Source organism: Sorex fumeus, unplaced genomic scaffold (assembly GCF_029834395.1).
Source record: "Sorex fumeus unplaced genomic scaffold, SorFum_2.1 ptg000069l, whole genome shotgun sequence".
NCBI classification, from domain to species: domain Eukaryota; kingdom Metazoa; phylum Chordata; class Mammalia; order Eulipotyphla; family Soricidae; genus Sorex; species Sorex fumeus.
Genome location: NW_026606126.1, coordinates 469,173 through 490,107, shown reverse-complemented (window position 1 = coordinate 490,107; position 20,935 = coordinate 469,173). Strand labels below are relative to the sequence as shown.

Sequence of the window (20,935 nt, the reverse complement as noted above, 5' to 3'; positions counted from 1 at the left end):
GTAGAAATTTTTAATTTAGGTTGAATGAAGTATTTTATTTACTTCTAAGTAATACAGAATAACTTCTGAATAACTTCTAAGTAATTCTGAATTACTAAGTAATTCTAAGTAATTCTGAATTACTTCTAAGTAATACAGAATAACTTCTATATAGAAGTGGAATGCTGAGTTTTAGGATCTAGGCAGAAATTATTTGGGAGTAGGCAGTGGAGTCAAAGCTTAGCTATTTAATTATTGTTAGATTATTAAATATTATTTATAACCAGCTAAGATAATTATCTTTAATGTATTGGAAAATGTATGATATATCAAGGGAGGGGAGTGGCAGAGAACATTAAGAATTGTCCTGGCTTCATTTGCCAAAGCATTAATAATGCCATTATAAACCATGTTACCTAATGATAAGATAATAGATATAATATGATCTAAAATATATATAATATGATCTAAAATAATATGATATTAATGATGATGATGATGAATTAAAGCGTCTTTGTGATTCAGAGTAATGTTTTTTCTAGTCCCTTATAGGCAGGATTGGTCTGTAACCAATGATAAAGATCAGAATAAAGACTGATATATCTACGTTACAAAAATAGGAGGCTTTTTAATAAGTGTTGAGGTGCATGATAATTATGTTGTTGGCTTTTCTGTTTCTTCCTGGATTCCTGTGCTTTGAATATGTATTTCTGCTGGCTTTGTTGTTGTTTGGACCACACCTGGTGGTGCTCAGGTGCTATTTCTAGGTTCCTGTCAGTTCTGAGTTAATTGAAATACCTGGGAGTAAATCCTTGACTTTCACATGCAAAAACTGTTCTCAGTTCCTTGAACTATCTTTCTGGCTCTGTATTTGGATGTTTTAAGAAATGCAGTATTAGAAAGTCTGACTCTCCTTTGTGCAAATGAGAAAATAATTTCTGAAGAAGTTTGAATTGTCCTGGATAGGTTATATGAGTAATTGGGGGATTTAAATAAAGAAGCTACTTTATCTTTTTTAACCTTTGTCATAGTTTTGCCAGGAAGAATTATTATGCCCACCTTAATAAATAATTTGAACCTCAGAGCGATTAAATATTTTGCCAATGATCAAATAACTCGGAGGTGACTGATTTGAGTTCTTATTTGCTCACAAAGCCCATTCATTCCAGGATTCAATATAATTTTAATCAATATAATTACTTATACTGGAGTTTACTAATCACTCATATATCAAAACACTATGGTATTTATATAACCCCAGATGATGTAATCTGTCATGTTTTTATTCATTCTAATTAGTGTTATCTTTTCATATGTGTAGAGAAATAGAGTTTAAAATAAGAAATAAAATACTGACACTTATGACTTTAGTTACTGATGCCTCAGCATGTCTGTGTATTTCTTAGTAAAGTTTTTGTTTTTATAAACTGGCTGACTGATTTTTGTATCTTGAATAAATTGTATGAATTAATGTGGTTATTTTCCTGGCTATTTTCCTGACCATAATTTTTTAAAACAATGTGTTCATTTTGGGGCCAGTCAGATAGTCCAACTGGTAAGGTACTTGTTTTGCACGTAGCCAACCCAGGGTTGAGCCTTGGCAATGTATGGTCACCTGAGCACCACCAGGAGTGATCCCTGAGCACAGGACTAGGAGTCCCCCTGAATAATGCTGGGTGTGGCTCCCAGACAAGACAAAATGTGTTCATCTGAGGGAGAGAACTTAAAGCAAAGTTTAACTTAAAGCAAAGTTAATGTATTTTTAAAATTACCTTTTCTTCTTTTATATACCTTTATAATAGTAGAAGTTAATGAATTTTCATTTGATCTTAATTTAAAGGTTTGAAAGGAAAGAAAGTTCTTTATCATAGGAGGATATGATTTTAAACTATTTCTCAACAAAATACTTGATCTGTGTGTCACTGTAACTGGATATTAAGTTGACAGTCAGTGACAATAGTTTAGAACAGCTATTTCAACCTTCTTACACCTGCAGACTGGTGATAATAGGGCGAGTATTTCATGGACTCCTATTGCATAAATAAAAATAATTTTATGGGGTTCAAATTTTGCATCACAGTAACATAACATAATTTGCTTATGCAAAATTTTGAACTACTGCAATGCAGCATTAACAAGCAATACACATCGGTATGGCGAGTTTGAGAATGATAGGGGATACATGGTGCCCTTGGTAATACTAAGACATGTTTTTGACATGTCAGTTGGAAACCGTCCCTAGTGCTCAGGTCCTGCATTGCCCCAGTGTAGCATTTGCTAGATAGCCTTAAGAGTTTCCTGAGCCAGCAGGAAGTTTTTGTGAGTGGCCACAGAGACTGGTGGTTTATATCGCTGGTTTACAGTATGCAATAGAAAAATTAAATTACTCATTATTGTCAGTGAGTTGACTGCTCTGTTGTAACTCTTTTGTTAATTCTTTTTTCCTTTTTGGGTCTCACCCGGCAATGCACAGGGGTTACTCCTGGCTCTGCGCTCAGGAATTACCCCTGGCGGTGCTCAGGGGACCATATGGGATGCTGGGAATCGAACCCAGGTTGGCCGCGTGCAAGGCAAATGCCCTACCCGCTGTGCTATTGCTCCAGCCCCTCTTTTGTTAATTTTTTAATTTATAAGTTATTAGAGGCAGATTTACTTCTAGTTTCAAAAGTTGAATGTTTGTAGCCGGTGTTAGCTTGACACATTGAATTTTGAAGAGATTTGTGAGTGGAACATGCAATAATTCATTCTTGTTCATTCATCAAAGAATTGGCTGATCACCTTTGCTGTTGCTGGCATTATTTTAAGTGCTAGTGATCTGTCCATGAGCAGAACAAAACAGTATTCTTGCCTTTGGGGAATGTGTATTTTGTCCATTAGTAACTTATGTTCTGATTAGTAACAAATGAGAAACAAAGCAACTAGGAAGTAATTATATAATGGCAAAACTTTAAAGATTGCATAAGTTGCATTTTGTTTAAAAGTATACATAATTTAAATAGACAAAAAGGAATAATTACATACAATAGGGCTAAGCTCACAGGATTTCTTAGGAGACACAACTTATATGGGGCTGTAGAAAATTTATGAGCATTATTTGAAGGGAAAAACATGTTAAAAGACCTTGCTAATTAGACTTTATTAGAATAGCAACTTTATATATTTCCTTCCTGGGTCGTTTTTCAGTTAAGTAATATGAAATATTTATGTTGGTGTGATTGCTGCAGGAGGGTTGGAGCACCTTGTTCAGGCTTAGCTCCTGTGTAGCACTAAGCACCGCAACATGTGTCTGCTGGACAGGTAATGGAGCAGTTAGATGGGTCTAATTGCCTCTCAGTTTAAGACAAGTGTGACTGTAAGTGCATGTACTTCCTATGTATGAATATGATTATATTATTTGAAAATAATTTCTTATACTAAAGCACAGTAATGTTTTTGGCAATTTTTCTGTTTCAGATTTAAGGACTATTTGAAAAGACTGGAATTTTTAGTTGAAATTGCTGCAGTCACAATTCTTGTTCTTGGGGGTTGCCCCTGGCTCAGTGCTTGGGAATTGCTTTTGGTGGGTTTGGTGGGGTCATGGGGATGAGGACCTGTGAGGACTCCTGCACTCAGAGCATGTGCTCCAGCCTTTTAAGCCACCTCCCCATTAAATGAAGCATTTTCTTGACTTGAGTGAATATATGAAGATTTCTGGGTTATAGTTATTTATAGCAATGTGTGATTTGAGAGTTGGTAATAAAAGATAAGTCTGTAGCTGTTTTGAATCTACAGCTATGCTGGTAGCAGTATTTTTGTTACTTTTAGACCAGCATTTCCACTTCTTGAGATCCAAGGTATTTAGGTCAGCATCATTAACAATATCCTCTGTCAGCTAGTACCAACCTCCTAGTAAGATTCAGACTTCCTGATATGTGTGATTGGGCTGATAACTTGGCTCTGGGGGAGGTAGGCGTGCTTGCTGGGGCTTCCAGAAGTACGGAGTCGGGGGAGGCTCCACCAAGATATCACAGAGTTCTCAGCCCAGCCACTAGAGTATCTTGGCTTTTCATGGATTATTGTCTCTGCAGAGATTGTTCTTCAGTGAAGTAGTGGAGTTGAGCTGTTGAGATGGTGATGTGATAAGTTGTGGGTGCTACTGCCAGGGCCTTGGCACTATGGAGATTGGTCTAGCTCCTCCCACTGGGAGACAGGCGTGTCTGGATTTTCATTTGGCTGGCTTCTCGGAGACTTGGTCTCTTGGCCAGTCATGGCTGGTGGGTGAGTTGGATTGTGGTGGCTGCTCCAAGGTGGGCCCAGCCCCGTTTCTAAGGAAGAAACATGAATTTTGTGGGAAGAAAATGAATTTTGATTGAAGAACAGAAAGTTTGTGATAACTAGTACAACTGGTCATCACTGTAGGATTTGTGAAGCATTAAAATAGACCTCAAATTGTGGAATTATCTTACTTATTAAAAAGTACTTGTGTTTCTTAATAACTGTTAATGAACTGGTGTAAGATTTTGAAAGATTTTTCAGTTTTTCAATTCCATAAATCGAAACAACACATATTTTTGACAGGTGCTTAAAAAATTTAGAATCTGCCAGAATTACATCATAAACCTCCACACTTTAGAATTTATACTTTATTTTTAGTGGAGTATTTTGTCTGTCACTAAATTTGCTTTAAATGACTCATCATGTTATATATTTGGGCCAGAGCGATAATAGCATAGTGGGTAGGGTGTTTGCCTTGAATGTGGCTAACCCGGGTTTGATTCCTCCACCCCTCTTGGTGAGCTTGGCAAGCTACTGAGACTATTCTGCCCGCACTGCAAGCTACCTGTGGCGTATTCATTATGCCAAAAACAGTAACAACAAAGTCTTCACGATGGAGACATTACTGGTGCCCACTCCAGCAAATCGATAAAAAACGGGAGGACAGTGCTACAGTGCTACCGTGCTCTTTCATACTCTAGAGAATAAGCGACTTATTAGGAAAATTCTGGTGCAGGCAAAAGAGCCAAAGCCAGAGCTGAGGTTTTCAGAATATCAGATCTCAGGATTAAGGTTGGTCAACTTGCCTATTAAGCTTGGTCGACTCTGTGACTTTTTAATTAAAACAATTATCTTTTATTTTTCATCATAATAGCTCTGCTTTTGATTTTAGTACAAAAATAAATGTTCCGTAATTTTGTTCTTAAATAAAACAAGCAATATGTGGACAATAACTGCCTAACTATGATACACTTAGGTTCTGTTTTTCAGGTATTAAAACTGTTCTTATAATAACATCGTTTTGTTTTGATCCTAATAGGAAGACCTGTAGGCCAGGATGGCAATTATTTCCACATGGGCAAGGCCATTCTCAACCAACACCCCTCCACCAGCTACCCACTGAACTTAAACTTGTCTGCTGTGGTTATGTAGCTAAAGGTGATTAAGTGTATTGTAAAATATAGTGTCAAATTTTAAAGTCCTTGGATATATAGAAAGTGCTTCCTTGTAGAAGCATGCTAAGGACTTTATAATGCATTGTGAATTCAGTAATTTCAGTTTTTTGAATAATAAGGAAATTTAATTTTATAGAGACATCTGTCTAAATATGTCTGCCTACCGTTTTGTTCATGTTGTCTTTTCTTTGTCGTCTGTGGCCTTATTCTCAGTGGGAGAGTTCGCTGTGTAGGGGTTTATGGTATTCCCCATGCTGGTCCAGTAGAGATGTGGCAGGAAAAAATCTGCGTTGTCATGAAAAGAAGCCAATAATTTCAAATAGAGTTTGAAAATCTCATTCACCCTGGAATCAAAGAGGATCAGAGCCCATGGAACATTGCTTCAGTACTTGCAGAGCGGTATGATTCTGAAGCACTCTGGTTCAGTGGGTTTGCTGTAGTAATTTCAGTTTAGAGGTTGGCGTTACATTGTAGATTGGGGAGTGAAAGAATAGGAGGGAAAAGGATATTTTCCACACATGGAGCTCTTCTTTTTAGGTTGAGACCTTAAGGTGAGAAATAAAAGATAATAACAGGAAGGACTGCACCGGTGTTTAAAAAGAAAAAGTCGCTCTTCTCTAGTTGTTTGAAGTGTAGCTTCTTCCAGTGCTGTGTGCTTAATTGGTTTCCTGGAACATGCTTGTAACTGTCCAGTGGTCAGAGCACTCTGCAGGGAACATGGGCATGGGGCACTGGCGGCTCCACAGCAGGGAACATGGGCATGGGGCACTGGCAGCTCCACAGTGCCTTGGGTTTGAGGACTTTACCGTATGCATCCAGCTGCCTGGTCTGCGGTCATCCTTTCCATGAAAATATAAAAGCGGACATAATTCTTACCCTGATTTATTAGTGCTTTGTTTGACAAACTTCATTCATATGTCTAATAGAATACATCTATGACAGTAGAAACTTCTTCCCATTTTTTTCTGTGATTATAGCATTATTCTTTATGAAAATACTGAATAAGGAAAGAGCTGATTATTTTAACTTCTAAAATGGCTTCTAGAGGATCAGGGATATATCTTCGTCAGATTGCCTTATATTTGTGAGTCCCTGGATTTGATTCCTGGCTCTGCCAAACAAAAACCTTCTAGAAACTCACTGATTCTCTTTTTTTTGAGGCGGGCAGGAGAAAGTTCAGGTCACATCTACATCTTGGGCAGTGCTTGAGGGACCATCAGTGGTGCTGGGATTCAAACCAGGCACTGTCAAGTGCAAGACAAGTACTTTACTTCGTGCACTTTGGCCCAAGATTTGTTTTCTGTAAACAGCTTTATTGAAGTATAACTTATTACGTTACATTCATTTAAGCACAGAATTTCAGTGACTTAAAATACATACTTACAGAATTATGCAACCATTATCAGAATCAAGTTTGGGAATATTTAAAAATTAACTGCTTTTAATAAATGGTAAATACTGTTTACTGATAGAAATCTTTACTGCTCTGCTCAGCCTTCCCCCAGGGAACCAGTCATCTCTCTGTGTTGTTCAATTCCTACGTCATTAAGGGCATGTTGCTATGTAATTCTGATACTAGCTACCTAGAATTTGTGTCTGACTCTGAAACAGACACTGGCTTGATTAGTGTCTGGCTGTAGGTCTCAGTCCTCAGAAGAATGTGTTTACCTCAGATCTCAGCCACAACTTGTGTTTCTTACTAATAGGTGATCAGTTTGGTAGGCCCTATGTTCAGTAGCTTGTTAGGATAATGTCCAGACTCAGTGGTGGTATTAGACTCCTGAGGATCAAGTTTTATTGTAGAGGTCTGTGAGCAGAGCATCCATACCTTCTTCCTGTGAAGGTAGGAATTGCCTTCCTGCACCCAGTGTGCTTCCTTCCCAGGAGGCAGTAAGCAGACAGTTCACCTGACTCTGATCTCTTCTTCCAAGTCTGCGGACTCAGAGTTCTGTGCTCTAACCTTATGGTTTGTCTTTCTGGTGATGAGCCCTCATTCTAAACTGACTCCATGATTTGGCTGATTAGTGTAGCAGACTCTCCTATAAGTCAGGAAATTTCAAGGGACTTCAGAGCTGTGTGCTAGGAATTTAGAATAAAGATAAAATTTATCTTAAAAAATAGCATAATTTCTAGTTCTACAAAATTTTATATGCATGAATTTGTGTAATCTGTACTCTTTTGTGTGTGTCTGATTTCTTTCACTTAGCATAATGGTTTTGAGAATGTTCCATATTTGTTTTTCCTTTACACAGCAAATTAGTATTCTGTTATATAGAAAATATGTGTTATCCATCACTCAATGAACATCTTTCCCAGTTTTTGACTTAGGAGTAATATTTTGTGGTATTTTGCATAGAAATCTTTGTGCTGAAATGAATTAACATCTTTCCCTGTTTTTCACTTATGAGTAATATTTTATGGTAGTTTTCATAGAAGGCTTTGTGTTGAAATGCTCTCAATGTCTGTTGTCATGATGGCTATGAGGAGCACTGGTAGGTGATAATGAGTAACTTTTAAGGACAAAAATAGCTATACTATTTTAAATTCTCACTGGCAGTGGGTGAGGCAGAGCTATATTCTGTGGTGCTCAGGGCACTTTGTGGGCTGGGGATGGAACTGGGGTCACCTTACCCTCTTACCCCTCTCTCTACCTCTTGAGTTCACTTTTTTCTTTATAATGGTTGCTCAGCTTTCATACTATACACCATCATGTATGTACTCATTCTCACTATTTAATAATAAGAGCTTAAAATATATATTCTTAGGCTTTTTATTTTATTTATTTATTTTTTGGCCTCATGTGGTGGCAGTTGAGGGCTGCTTTCAGACCAAGCCTGAGGAGCTCAGCAGTGCTGGGCTGGGGCTGTCATTCCTGCATGCGAGAATGTCTCCGACCCTCTGCACCATCACCATGGAGGCACCTGGAGCACTGAGGGGTCATGCTGCTTCTCGCTCGGACACTGGTGCTGTTTGGTGGGCCATCTGCAGTGCTGAGGGAGGACTCTGAGGTCCCTCACTTTGGGCTCTAATACTAAACTTTTAAAATTATCGAGTTACGGGTTGTATACATTTAATGTGTTTGATATAACTACTTTGCCATAGTCTATGCTAGTGTTTCCCAAATCAATACTAATGTATGTATAATCCAGCACAATTTATAAAAATGGTCTCCTCACCCAGGGCTTTCTAGCAGTAATCCCTCTAGGTTTATTACTAAAATATCAGAAATCCAAGTTTGCGTGGCCGCTGTTGTGGCCACATGACATCATATGCTCTTCATAATCAGCAATAGAAAGCAAATTATCTAATGTGTCTTTGTGACAGGTCTGAATGTTGGAGAAAATTTCAAGTAACAGTGCTGGGTCTTTTGTCGTAATATTGAATGAGAGAGAGAGAGAGAGAGAGAGAGAGAGAGAATAAAGTGGAAATCTGCCACACAGGCGGGGGGTGGGTGGGAGGGTTGGGAGAGTTATACTGGGGTTCTTGGTGGTAGAAAATGTGCACTGGTGAAGGGATGGGTGTTTGATCATTGTATGACCTACCGAGACTTGAACTGAAAGGCATTGTGACTCTTCTCACGGTGATTCAATTAAAAAAAAAAAGTGCAAATGATGTCTAGCTTGCTACAAAAAAAAAAAAAAATAGAATGGTGTCCTTCACACCTGAAAAATATACTGGCACTTTCTTCTTTGGCTATTTTAGTATGTTATTTTTATTTTAGTTTTCTGAATTGTTCTTCATTTTATGACTTCTGTCAACAGGGAGCAAAGCATTTAGATTGTACTTGGAGAGATTTTGATAAAGAAATGAAAGTGGGTAATAGTAATGAAGTTTCTCAGAATTTTGGAAAACTTGGTTGTTTCAAATTTTGTTTAAATGTTTCATTATTATTTAATACTGAAAATTAGATGTGTCATCATGTCTGTTGACTTCATAGTTTCAACAGTAGCTTTGTGAAATACATGTTTTTATAACTTACCAAATTTGCCATGTGTTTTTTTATGTTTTAAAATAATCAGTTTTTTTTTAATAACATTGGGATTTCAGTGTTATTCGTGATTGAGTTTTAGGAATACCATACTTTCCAACACTGATCCCTTCACCAGTGTGCACTTCCTTATACCGTGGCGCCATCCCCTCAGCACCCCCGCATACACACCCACTTGCCTCCTACCGACCAGTCTGCTTCTACGAGAGGCACTTGATTATTTCTTTTAAATAAGGTTTGCACTTTGGTCTGCAGTACTGTTATTGGTAGGGTTTCATACATGACACGACCCCTTTTCAACACCACCTGGAGTTCTCTCCCAAAGATCTCATTGACCCATGAGACAGGACCGTGGCCGATCTTCCTGCTTGCTTACGTACAGACATGCTCCAGGCTTTAGAGCTCTTTATTGCTCTCTAGTAAATATAATCACCGTCTCTCAGAAGTCCTGTCACTGTGTAATTTTAGTTTATTTTTGACTGCTGTCTTTGAAGATTATTATATGTAACATCATTGAATATAGAATACAGTCTGGTTAAAAGAGAAATAGTGCTGACAGTGATCTTGGAGATTGGGTGGGGCCTGAGCATTTTTGACAAAAGAAAAGTAAACTTTCAGTCTTGAGCTGATATTTTAGTCATCAGAAGATTTGAAATGGAGTCTTAGTCTTACAGAAAGTCTTAAAACTCTTTTGGGATTATAGAGATTTAACAAATAAGTTTCCACCATACTCCCAGAGTAAGGTGGGAGGTGATGGAAGGGAACCTGGGGACACTGGTGCCAGGAAATGTACACTGGTGGAGGAATGGGTATTGGAATACTGTTTGACTGAAACCCAATCATGAATAGCTTTTAAGGGTCTATCTCACAGTGATTCAATAGAAAAGTTTAAAAAAAAATTGAGTCTGTCCTAACTTTGTAAGTTACACTCTTCTGTTACCATTTATTCATTGCATTTATTGAGAAGTACTGTGAATACTTAGGGGAAGAATTAGATTCTAAGTTTTTAAGGAAGGAACATAAAGAACTTGTGCAAAATATTTTAAGACACTATAGTAATGATGAATTATTATTTTTTTTTAAAGTACTGTTAAAGTTTACTATTTGGAGTTTTTGTAGTAATGCTAATAAATAAGACTCTTTCCAGGTTTTTCTCTCAGGATTTTACTTACTTTACAGAAATAATAGCACAGTGGGTGGGGCGTTTGCCTTGCAGGAGGCTGACCCAGGCAGACCTGTGATTCCTCTGCCCCTCTCAAAGAGCCCTGCAAGCTACCAAGAGTATCTCGCCCGCATGGCAAAGCCTGTCAAACTACCCATGATGTATTCAATATGCCAAACACAGTAACAACAAGTCTCACAATGGAGACGTTACTGGGCCCGCTTGAGCAAATCGATGAACATGGGAGGACAGTGCTACAGAAATAACCTGGAAATATCCTTTTTTGTGTGTTTAAAATAGTTTCAAGTGTCATTGTGCATTTATAGTGTTAAAAGTATGTTAGAATCCTGAGAAACCACCTAGACTTGGGTCTTTGTCTTGGAAGCTGCGTGACTACTTAAAAAAAAAATTCTTTCTGGCTAGAATAACAAGATGCTCCGTAAGTCGACTGGGAGAAAATATTTGCTGACTATTCATCTGACAAAAGGTTAATATTCAAGTTTTATAAAGCACTGGTAGAACTTTACAGAAAAGAAACAAACCCATCAAAAAATGGAGTTAAGAGATAAATAGAAGCTTCCTCAAAAAAGATCTATAGATGGCCAAAAGATTTGTGAAAATGTACTCTGCATCACTTATTATCAAAATGGAAATCAAACGAAGAGTGAGATATTCTTCACCCCAGTGAGACTGGCTTTGTCCTAGGGTAAAGGACACTTCCCGTTGGCTGGTGCAGTGGGAAGATGGAGTCTGTCCTAACTCTGTAAGTGACACCCTCAGCCCTGCGGTGGGCCCTGGCTGCCGGCCCTCCTTGCAGCCCCGCTCACGTTCGGGTCCAGAGCAGCCTGAGTGCTGCAGTGTGGGGCCAGGGCAAAGGCTGGGACATTCGCGCAATGACACACTGCCTTTTGGTATAAATTAATTGATTTTGATCAATTTAATGATTTAGGTGTTAGGTCATTCTCAGGTGTGCTCAGGGCTCACTGCTGATTCTCTGCCCCACGCCTCGGGCGGTGCTTGGGTGGACATATGAGGTGCTAAGGTTCACTGGCTCCCCCTGGTGTGAAGCCTGGTGCTAAGCCTTGTGCGGGCTCTTTGTCTTGATCTGAATTTATCGATTTCTATTTTGTTTTTGGGTCACTCCTGGCTCTGCACTCAGGGATCACTCCCAGGGGACTGAGAGACCATATCGGGTGCTGGGGATGGAACCTCCAGATCAGTTGCTTATAGTCAAACTCCCCACCCACTATGCCAGCATTCTAATCCTGATGGGAATTATTTGAAAAGTTGCATATTAGAGCAGAAACATTTGGAACTCTTAAAAAGTCATTATAGCATTTTAGTGAAAAACAAGCCAGAATGAAGTTGAAATAACAGTGAAACAGGTAATTATTCTTGCTTTCCAAGTTCAGAACATTTAATTCCCCTGTATAGTTAGTTGGTTCTTCCTTTGGCTTCTTTCTTCTTCTTAAATTTTTAAAATATTAAATGTTTTTATTCTTAAACATATTTAACATAAAGGAAATTCAAAGAATTTAGGATGATAATCCCAAATTTAGTCAGTGTGCACTGGTGAAAAGATGGATGTTGGAATATTGTATGACTGAAACCCAATCATGAACAACTTTGTAACTGTCTGTCTCACAGTGATTCAATAAAAAAATTCTTAAAAATCAAAGTCAATTTTTTAATTTACATACAGTATTAGTAGTTCTTATAATAGCATCATTATCTTATTAGCTAACAGTATTAATTGTTGTTAAAATATAATAAGTTCTACAGAGTATTTTTCTCCTATTAATATTTCCATGAAAGGAAGAAAGGTTTTAGATTTTTTTTTCAGAATCTGAACTACATGATCATATAAAAATCATGTCATATTTGAAAGCAAAGCTGTTGACTTGGGCATGAAAATTTTATTTTCCACTTTGTAAAAATAGTAAGGTTGTGTATTTTTTGTCTGCTTGTTTTTCACTTGAAAAGATAATTTTTAATTATTACTCTTAAAAGAGTAATAGGGCTCTTAATAGGGCTGGAGTGGTAACACAGAGGATAGGGCATTTGCCTTTCACGTGGCCAACCAGGGTTTGATTCCGCCTCCCCTCTCGGAGAGCCCGGCAAGCTACCTAGAGTATCTCGCCTGCACAGCAAAGCCTGGCAAGCTACCTGTGAGGTATTCAGTATGACAAAAAACTGTAATAACAAGTCTCAAAATGGAAACGTTACTGGTGCCCACTCAAGCAAATAAATAAACAACGGGAGGACAGTGCTACAGTGTGACTTTTAATAGTGGTCTTCGTTGAAACAAAAAATTGCTCATAGAAAGAAAATCTGTTTAATTTGATATACCTTACCTATCAGTATGCATTTTCTTCATTTTACAGTGTAATATTATGAGAATATTATACTTACAGGTTGTATATTTTCTCTATCCAATTTTGTATACGTATGAGTGTTTGTGTGTATGTATGTGTTTTCTTTTTATTTATTTATTTATTTATTTATTGAATCACCGTGGGAAAGGTTACAAAGCTTTCAGGTTTAGGTCTCAGTCATGCAAATATCAAACACATTTCCCTTTACCAATACTTATTTTTTACCATGAAGAACCCCAAAAAAACCCCACCCCCTGCCCCTCCCAGTCCCTGTGAGGCAGATGAATTCTAGTTAACACTCTATCTGCTTTGATTAGATTCATTGTTTCATTAAAAGATTCACCACTATTATTTAGAGTTTACCCCCCCCTCCCCCAAATCAGACATGCTGAAAAAGCATTGTGAAGTGATTTGCTTTCTACAGCTGGGTTCAAGAATTAAATGTTGGTTTTGGATTTCTGCTATTTTACTTATTGACCCTGGAAGTATTTCTACTGAAAGTCAGATAGTTAAGAAATTGGTTTCTGTGCTCTGGAGTCGTAGCCGTGCTGGAGAGCCGCTAGTGGGGGGCAACTGGTGGCCTCGGTAGGGCATAAAGGGTGGACCGAAACTCCCCCCTTCCCATGAGGTTTTAGTCGCCCCCACTCCCCCGGTTCCTACCTGCTGTCCACAAGGCTCCCATGCGGCCGCCATCCTTCTTTCCAGAGAGGAGAAGGCAACTGGGGCAACACCCTTTCCCCTCCGGACAGAAATGATGACCTGGATTAACGCATAGTCCGTTCACTTTTCTGCTCCAAGCTGCTGGGTTCTGCATTAAGTCCTTGTGCTTCTGGGGCTGTGGCTGTGCTGGAGAACCGCTCGTGGGGGGCAACTGGTGACCTCGGTAGGGCGTGCCGGACTGGAACGCCCCCCTTCCCATGAGGTTTTAGTCGTCCCCACACCCCCGGCTCATACCTGCTATCCACAAGGCTCCCATGCGGCCGTCATCCTTCTTTCCAGAGAAGAGAGGGCGAATGGGGCAACACCCTTTCCCCTCTGGCAGACTTGATGGCCTGGATTAACGCATAGTTCGTTCACTTTTCTTCTGCTCCAAGCTGCTGGGTTCTGCATTAAGTCCTTGTGCTTCTGGGGCTGTGGCCGTGCTGGAGAGCCGCTCGTGGGGGGCAACTGGTGACCTCGGTAGGGCGTGAAGGACGGACCGGAACGCCCCCCTTCCCATGAGGTTTTAGTCGCCCCCACACCCCCGGCTCATGCCTGCTGTCCACAAGGCTCCCATGTGGCCGCCATCTTTCTTTCCAGAGAGGAGAGGGCGAATGGGGCAACACCCTTTCCCCTCCAGCAGACTTGATGGCCTGGATTAACACATTGTCCGTTCACTTTTCTGCTCCAAGCTGCTGGGTTCTGCATTAAGTCCTTGTGCTTCTGGGGCTGTGGCCGTGCTGGAGAGCCGCTCGTGGGGGGCAACTGGTGACCTCGGTAGGGCGTGAAGGACGGACCGGAACGCCCCCCTTCCCATGAGGTTTTAGTCGCCCTCACACCCCCGGCTCATGCCTGCTGTCCACAAGGCTCCCATGTGGCTGCCATCTTTCTTTCCAGAGAGGAGAGGGCGAATGGGGCAACACCCTTTCCCCTCCAGCAGACTTGATGGCCTGGATTAACGCATAGTCCGTTCACTTTTCTGCTCCAAGCTGCTGGGTTATACATTAAGTCCTTGTGTGTTCTGGGGCTGTGGCCGTGCTCCAAACTTAACTATGATTTTCAGAGAGAAACGTTGGGTGGTTTACTTCCCATGGTTCACTTTGTATATAGGGAGATGTTGCGCGGCCGCATAAGCGGCCGCACAGTTTTGAGGAAAAGTCCTAGTTCCCGCATACTCGAGCTGTGCTTGTAGAGGCTTCTGGTCACCGGGGTTCCATCTGGGGGAGGCGGGATGCGGTACCTACCCTATCTGGGACTTCCCGATGATCTCGGCTCTTTTTGGAACCTGTTTTTTTTTTTTTCCTTCGGGATCTGTGGATCCCGCCCTCCATGTAGTCCTTCTCTTCGGCTGAATGTGTGTATGTGTTTTCTAAACTCTCTCTCCTTTCCCCTCCCACATTCTCACTGTTACTATGTAGTAAGATACTTTTCTGTCAACATTTTTGTTTGGCTAAGAATACCAGTTTAAACAAGCCTGATCTAAATATATATTTGCTTGAATTATATATATGTTTATTTGAGATTTAAAATTCTTTCTACACTTTGGGGACATTAATTACTACCTCAGTACTTAAATGAATTTATAGTCATAATTTTCTTAAATTTATTTATAGTCTTTATATTTGTATAATTTTATTGTTGTTGTGCCTTCCTGTGATGTCTTTTGAAAAGATAATCATTGATTTATATTTGCGGGAAAGGGGTTAGCCTTATCCTGGGTTGTAGTTGGCCCCCTTATTTTTTTCAGCTTTTGTTATTGAAATGATATATTATCATTGAAAATTTGGACTCTTGTTTGATAACTTTTAACAAGCCATTTATAAAGAAGGAGACATGTTTAGACGTCTTTCTTTAGTCTACAGAATTCTGCACAGAAGTAGAGAACTTCCTCAAAATCTAGACACTGGGCATTCCTTGTGCAGTGCTTTTACAGTGGTTGAATGTCTTGGAGTACTACAGTTTAGAGTGAATATGAAGAGGAGGGAAAACTTGTATTGACCTCTCCGGCATAGTACATTCATGTCAAAAACTATTCAGGTACAGCTGTAAGATTAGTTGTTTGGGGAGCAGATTTAGCATAGCATAATTTAAAAAGTATTGTATTTATTATAGGACTGGAGCGATAGCACAGCGGTAGGGCGTTTGCCTTGCACGCAGCCAACATGGCCGACCCGAGTTCGATTCTTCCGCCCCTCTCGGAGAGCCCGGCAAGCTACCGAGAGTATCTTACCCGCACGGCAGAGCCTGGCAAGCCACCCGTGACGTATTCGATATGCCAGACACAGTAACAACAAAGTCTTCAATGGAGACGTTACTGGGCCCACTCTAGCAAATCTTTTATAATGGGCAATAAAAGTAAATGTGCCTTTTTTGCTTGGAACAAAAATCTCCTACACTGACTCTTCTGCAGTGGCTCGCTGTATGCAGAAGCCTTGAAAGATAGTTTGGAACAAATGTCTAGTGACTTATAAGACACGCAGGAACATTAAAGAATCGTGCAGAAGTTCCCCCAGTCATATGTTGATAGAATGGTGCAATTATAATCTCAGTAAGAGTATATCTCTTGCTGTTCTTTCTTAACGTCTTAGTGAAATAATTTTGCCTTGGTTCTTTCCTTTTCTTTTAAATTCTCTTTATTCTTTTCTAGATTGTTCTCAGTCACTTTGATTCTTTGAAAAGGATAGGGTGGTAGAGTGCATATCTGGCATGTGTGAGTCCAGAGTTCAACCTGACTCCTGAAGGTCCCCAAGAATGACCCCTATAGAATTGATAACATAAAATAAATTTTTATGATTGAACATTTCTGCCATTAATCATCTCTATACTTTGTCATCATTTGATGCCATTTCTGCAGATATTCTGGGAAGACTTTTTCATTGTGGTTTTTCCCATTCTTACTCATTTTTTTGTTTACTGAAGTAGATTTACTTAGTAATTCTTTTTTTTAATGAATGAAAGAATTTTCTATTTATACAAGCAATTCCAGTTTAAGGCTATTTATAATTTGTTTCATTCTCTCATATTCAACCTTTTTTTCAGATAAACTTCCTAAAGTACAATGTAAGACTTCTTTCGATAATTGTTCTTTCTTCACGTTGTTTTTATCCTTTCTAAAATGACTTTTGTAGTTTCATTTATAAATTATATTGCTTCTTCTCTGGTTTTCTAAAACCTCATATAAAACAATGTACATTTAAAATACCCATCTATTGTTTAATACTAGTTATTCTTGAGTTAGTATCATTTCTATTAAATTTTGCCCCTAAGAAAATTTCAAGATAGTGTAATCTTTGTTCTTATGAAAGAACTGATGGCTTTGAGTTTCAAGAAAAAAACAAATGAATTGTTACAGAAAGAGAGGGAGGGGACAGGAATGTGGAGATATTTTAAGGAAGATGAGATATGGTGGCAAAATTTTTTTTTAAACTTTATTTATTGGGGATGGGTAGGGCCGTGTGTGTGTGTGTGTGTGTGTGTGTGTGTGTGTGTGTGTGTGTGTGTGTCTGCTCTTGTCACTCGGCTTCAGGATCTTCCAGTGGTCCCTAAGGACCACTTGGTATGGAGCGTCTGGGAGTAAGCCACATTGACTACATGAAATGCCTTAACGCCTATGCTGTTTTCCTGTCCCCTATGTTGAAAATTTAGGAGAGTAGTATGAGGTGACATTGGTTAGATTTAAGGTTATTTGATGGGGTGGTGGCTATGGGTAGTACATAATAAGAACTGTGAATTAAGAGAATGGCATGATTAAAACGATGCACAGAGAAGACTGCGTCAGTTCACCAAGAATCAGAGAGTTGAATATAAAAAAAAAAAAACCAACCAGGTGAATATGTTTGCGATGGTACTGATGGATGACAGATGCTGCAGTGCCAAACGTAATACTTGGAAGATACCAAGACTGGAGCAGGGTGAAGACATTGCCTTTTCTGAAAGAAATGTGATTAAACACCATAGAATTTGTAAAACAGTGTTATTCTTGGAAATCGTGATGCCACAGTCATGGTATAGCCATACTTTTTTTTTTTAAAAAAAGAAAAACCATTAATTACTTAGCACTTCTGATGCAAATGTCATAGATTCTGGAGATAGATAATACATAAATTTCTCTAACTTTTTAAAAGATAAATGTTTGCCGAGCATAGTATTGATTTTTTTAAACTTTTTATTGATTGAGGTACTGTGATCTACAATACTGTTAGTGATGGTTTCCCGAGTACAGAATTCCAACACCACATCCATTACCAGTGTACTCACCTCTCTACCCTAATTTCCTCTGTCCCCCTCCCTTTCAGACACCCACCCCCCTCACCCCACACACACACATGCTTTACCCTTATTTCCCCTCAGACAAACTCATTTTTGTGGATCATTTCTCCTTTCAGCCTTTGTTGCTACCTTGCTGTATATCTCTTAAGTTCTACATATGAAGGAGATCATCTGTATCTCTCTTCTTTCTTCTAACTTCACTCAGCATGATATCCCCTCGTTTTATCCATGTTGCAGCAAATTGCATGATTTTGTTCTTTGTTAGAGCTGCATAGTATTCCATTATGTATTTAGAACATACTTCTTGATCTGTCCATCATAGTACTAAGTGCTATGATGAACATAGTTGTGCACATATACTGATTTAATGTTTGTGTGTTTGGGATAGATACCAACAAGCCTAGTACTTAAATTAATTTCATTCTTCCTTTTCTTTTTTCCTAATTCCATCCCACATATACTCTTCTCACTGTTTCCCAACGTGTGGCTGGGTAAAAGATAGAATATTAGGTTAATGGGAGAAGTAGCAAGAGCCTTTACTGTCCTCTGAAACCAAGAAAAAACCTTCTTGGCAGATAGACTTGGTAGGATAATAGGAATAGGAATTCACGTGCCCACTGAATTTTTCTTTTCCTTTTATCACATGGTCCATTGGTTTTCTTGGATTTGCCTTTTGGTGTGAACTATTGATATTTAGTCATTTAAAATGTGATTTGTAATATTTTCACTGAAATGTTTTCAGTTGTGACCATTTCATAAAATGAGAAAATGATGTGCATTTGCTTTGAAAAGAGCATAATCTGTTCTAGAAACTGCTTCTGAGAGTAATGTAGCAATTTGTGATTTTGCGATTCAATATTCTGTAATGATATACATACATACATACAGTGGATAAAAATGGAAAATTGTAAAAATATGCTATAATCAATCGCAATTACTTTAAAATTATGTAGAAAGATAAATGATGGCACATGTAAGTCATTCAGGAGTTTCAAATGTAATGATCTTTTTCTTCCTCTCTCAGGCACTGATTGTGCCCATAGTTGTTCATATGTGAAGATGTAGTAAACAAAACTTCAAATACAAATGTTGCCATTGAAGTATTTCTTTCCCCAAAGTTTATATAATATGAATGGTGGAATGGTAGCGTGTTAAGAGGCTAAATCAGAAACAACTGTTAGACATATTCACATTTAATGCTAACTTAAGAATATTTATTATATACTCTTAGCTCAGCCAGAGCAAAAAGTTTAGTCACAACACAACCTTACTACTTAAAGTATTTTGACACGATATTAATAGTTACAAGCTATCATAGCAGAACCATTATTTTTGAGAATTTATTTTCATTTTCACTGTTTAAGCCATATATATACATATATATATAAAACTTCAATTGGACAGTTATTTCAACTTGAAATTATTTTATGCATAGATTCTTTATCAGTACATATATTTAATTTAGTATATTTGTTAGAACCTACTTTCATTAGAAGAGTCCACTTAAAGTAAGTTCTTTTTTCTTTTAATTGAATCACCATCAGAAAATTACAAGCTTTTGTGTTTGGGTTACAATCACACAATGATCAAACACCCCTCCCTCCACCAGTGCACGTTCCCCACCACCATTCTCACCAATATACCCCCCTTCCCTACCACATGAGAGGTCATCATGCTTGGTCCATTATCTACATCCAGCACACATCTCCCATCCCGACCGATTCCTCCAGCCATCATTTTCTTAGTGATCCTTCTCTGTTCCATCTGCTGTCTCCCCTCTGCTCATGAGGCAGGCTTCCAGCTATGAAGCAATCCTCCTGGCCCTTATATCTACTGTCCGTGGGTGTCAGCCTCATGTTATGTTATTCTGTGCTCCACAAATGAGTGCAGTCCTTTTATGTCTGTCCCTCTCTTTCTGACCCATTTCACTTAGCATGGTACTCTCCATGTCTGTCCACTTCTATCTTTTCTGTGGTTCTGAAAAACCATGAATATGTGACAGGTGCTGATGAGGACGGACCCATTCGTAGCAGGGATTTTCTGATTAAATTCACTAATGGTATCAAAAGGAAAGCTAGGGGGATGGAGGAAGGAAGTGGGTAAGAAACTTTTCTGACCCAAAGGGCTAAGATTTATTTTATTCGGGGCCTTGGCCTTTTTGACTTGGAACATTGGATTATTGGGCTGGACTCTCTTAAAACTTTATAACCAAGTTTTACTTTAGTAGAATTATCGTGACACTAATGATTCTCTTTCATATTGCTGTTGAAAGTTCTGTTGTTCTCTATCTTATGATTTTTGTTCCCTGGTTTCCTGTGATGTTTGCTGTCCCTGAAAGAGCTTCAGGAGACTCTCCAGCTGCCCCTTCAGTATACAGGAACCACGTGCTTTTAGTTTAATCACTTGATAATATTGTTGGTTTAATTGGAAGCATATTTTTTCATATTATAGTAATAGCAATTATCACCATTCGTTGAACTTCATCATTGTGCTAAGAAATGTGCTAAATGCATTCTATACATCAATTTGTTTAAGTCCTCAAAACATCTCCATAGGCAGGCCTTTAATTCTCGTAGATAAAAAACTGAATGGGACTATCTCATTTGCCCGCACTCGTATAGTAAGTGCTTTCTTTAGGAATACATGGTCTCCAGGAATATAAAATAAAATTGGACTTCAGTCTTCCAATAAATATCCTATTTGTTGCTATCACATAACTTTTCAAATTAAATTTATTTTTTTAGAAATTTTATAAGTTTTTATATCTTCTAGTTCACAAAATATTTTAAAAACAGAGCTGTTATTACTGTCACAAAGTTTTGTATCCTCAGTCGTATTCCTTAGAATCCTGTGACAGTCTGTAGAGTAAAGTTTCCTGAAGAGAATGAAGGAAAGGACAGCGACTATAAGGACAGCCAGTAGAATCGAGGGGGCTGCAAAATCTTAGATTACAGATTTGTGTAATTTTTAACCACTTTTACCCACTCTGTGGGTTCTGTGCATTTTCTTGGGGTGTGTGTGTATTTAAGTATTT

At 38.7% G+C, this 20,935-nt stretch overlaps 1 protein-coding gene across 1 annotated transcript in view; it reads left to right on the top strand.

Moving 5' to 3' along the window:
• The window catches only part of TMEM135 (transmembrane protein 135), a 247,697-nt gene that overhangs the window by 96,140 nt on the left and 130,622 nt on the right, over positions 1-20,935 (top strand). The gene's annotated exons all lie outside the window — the stretch shown is intronic.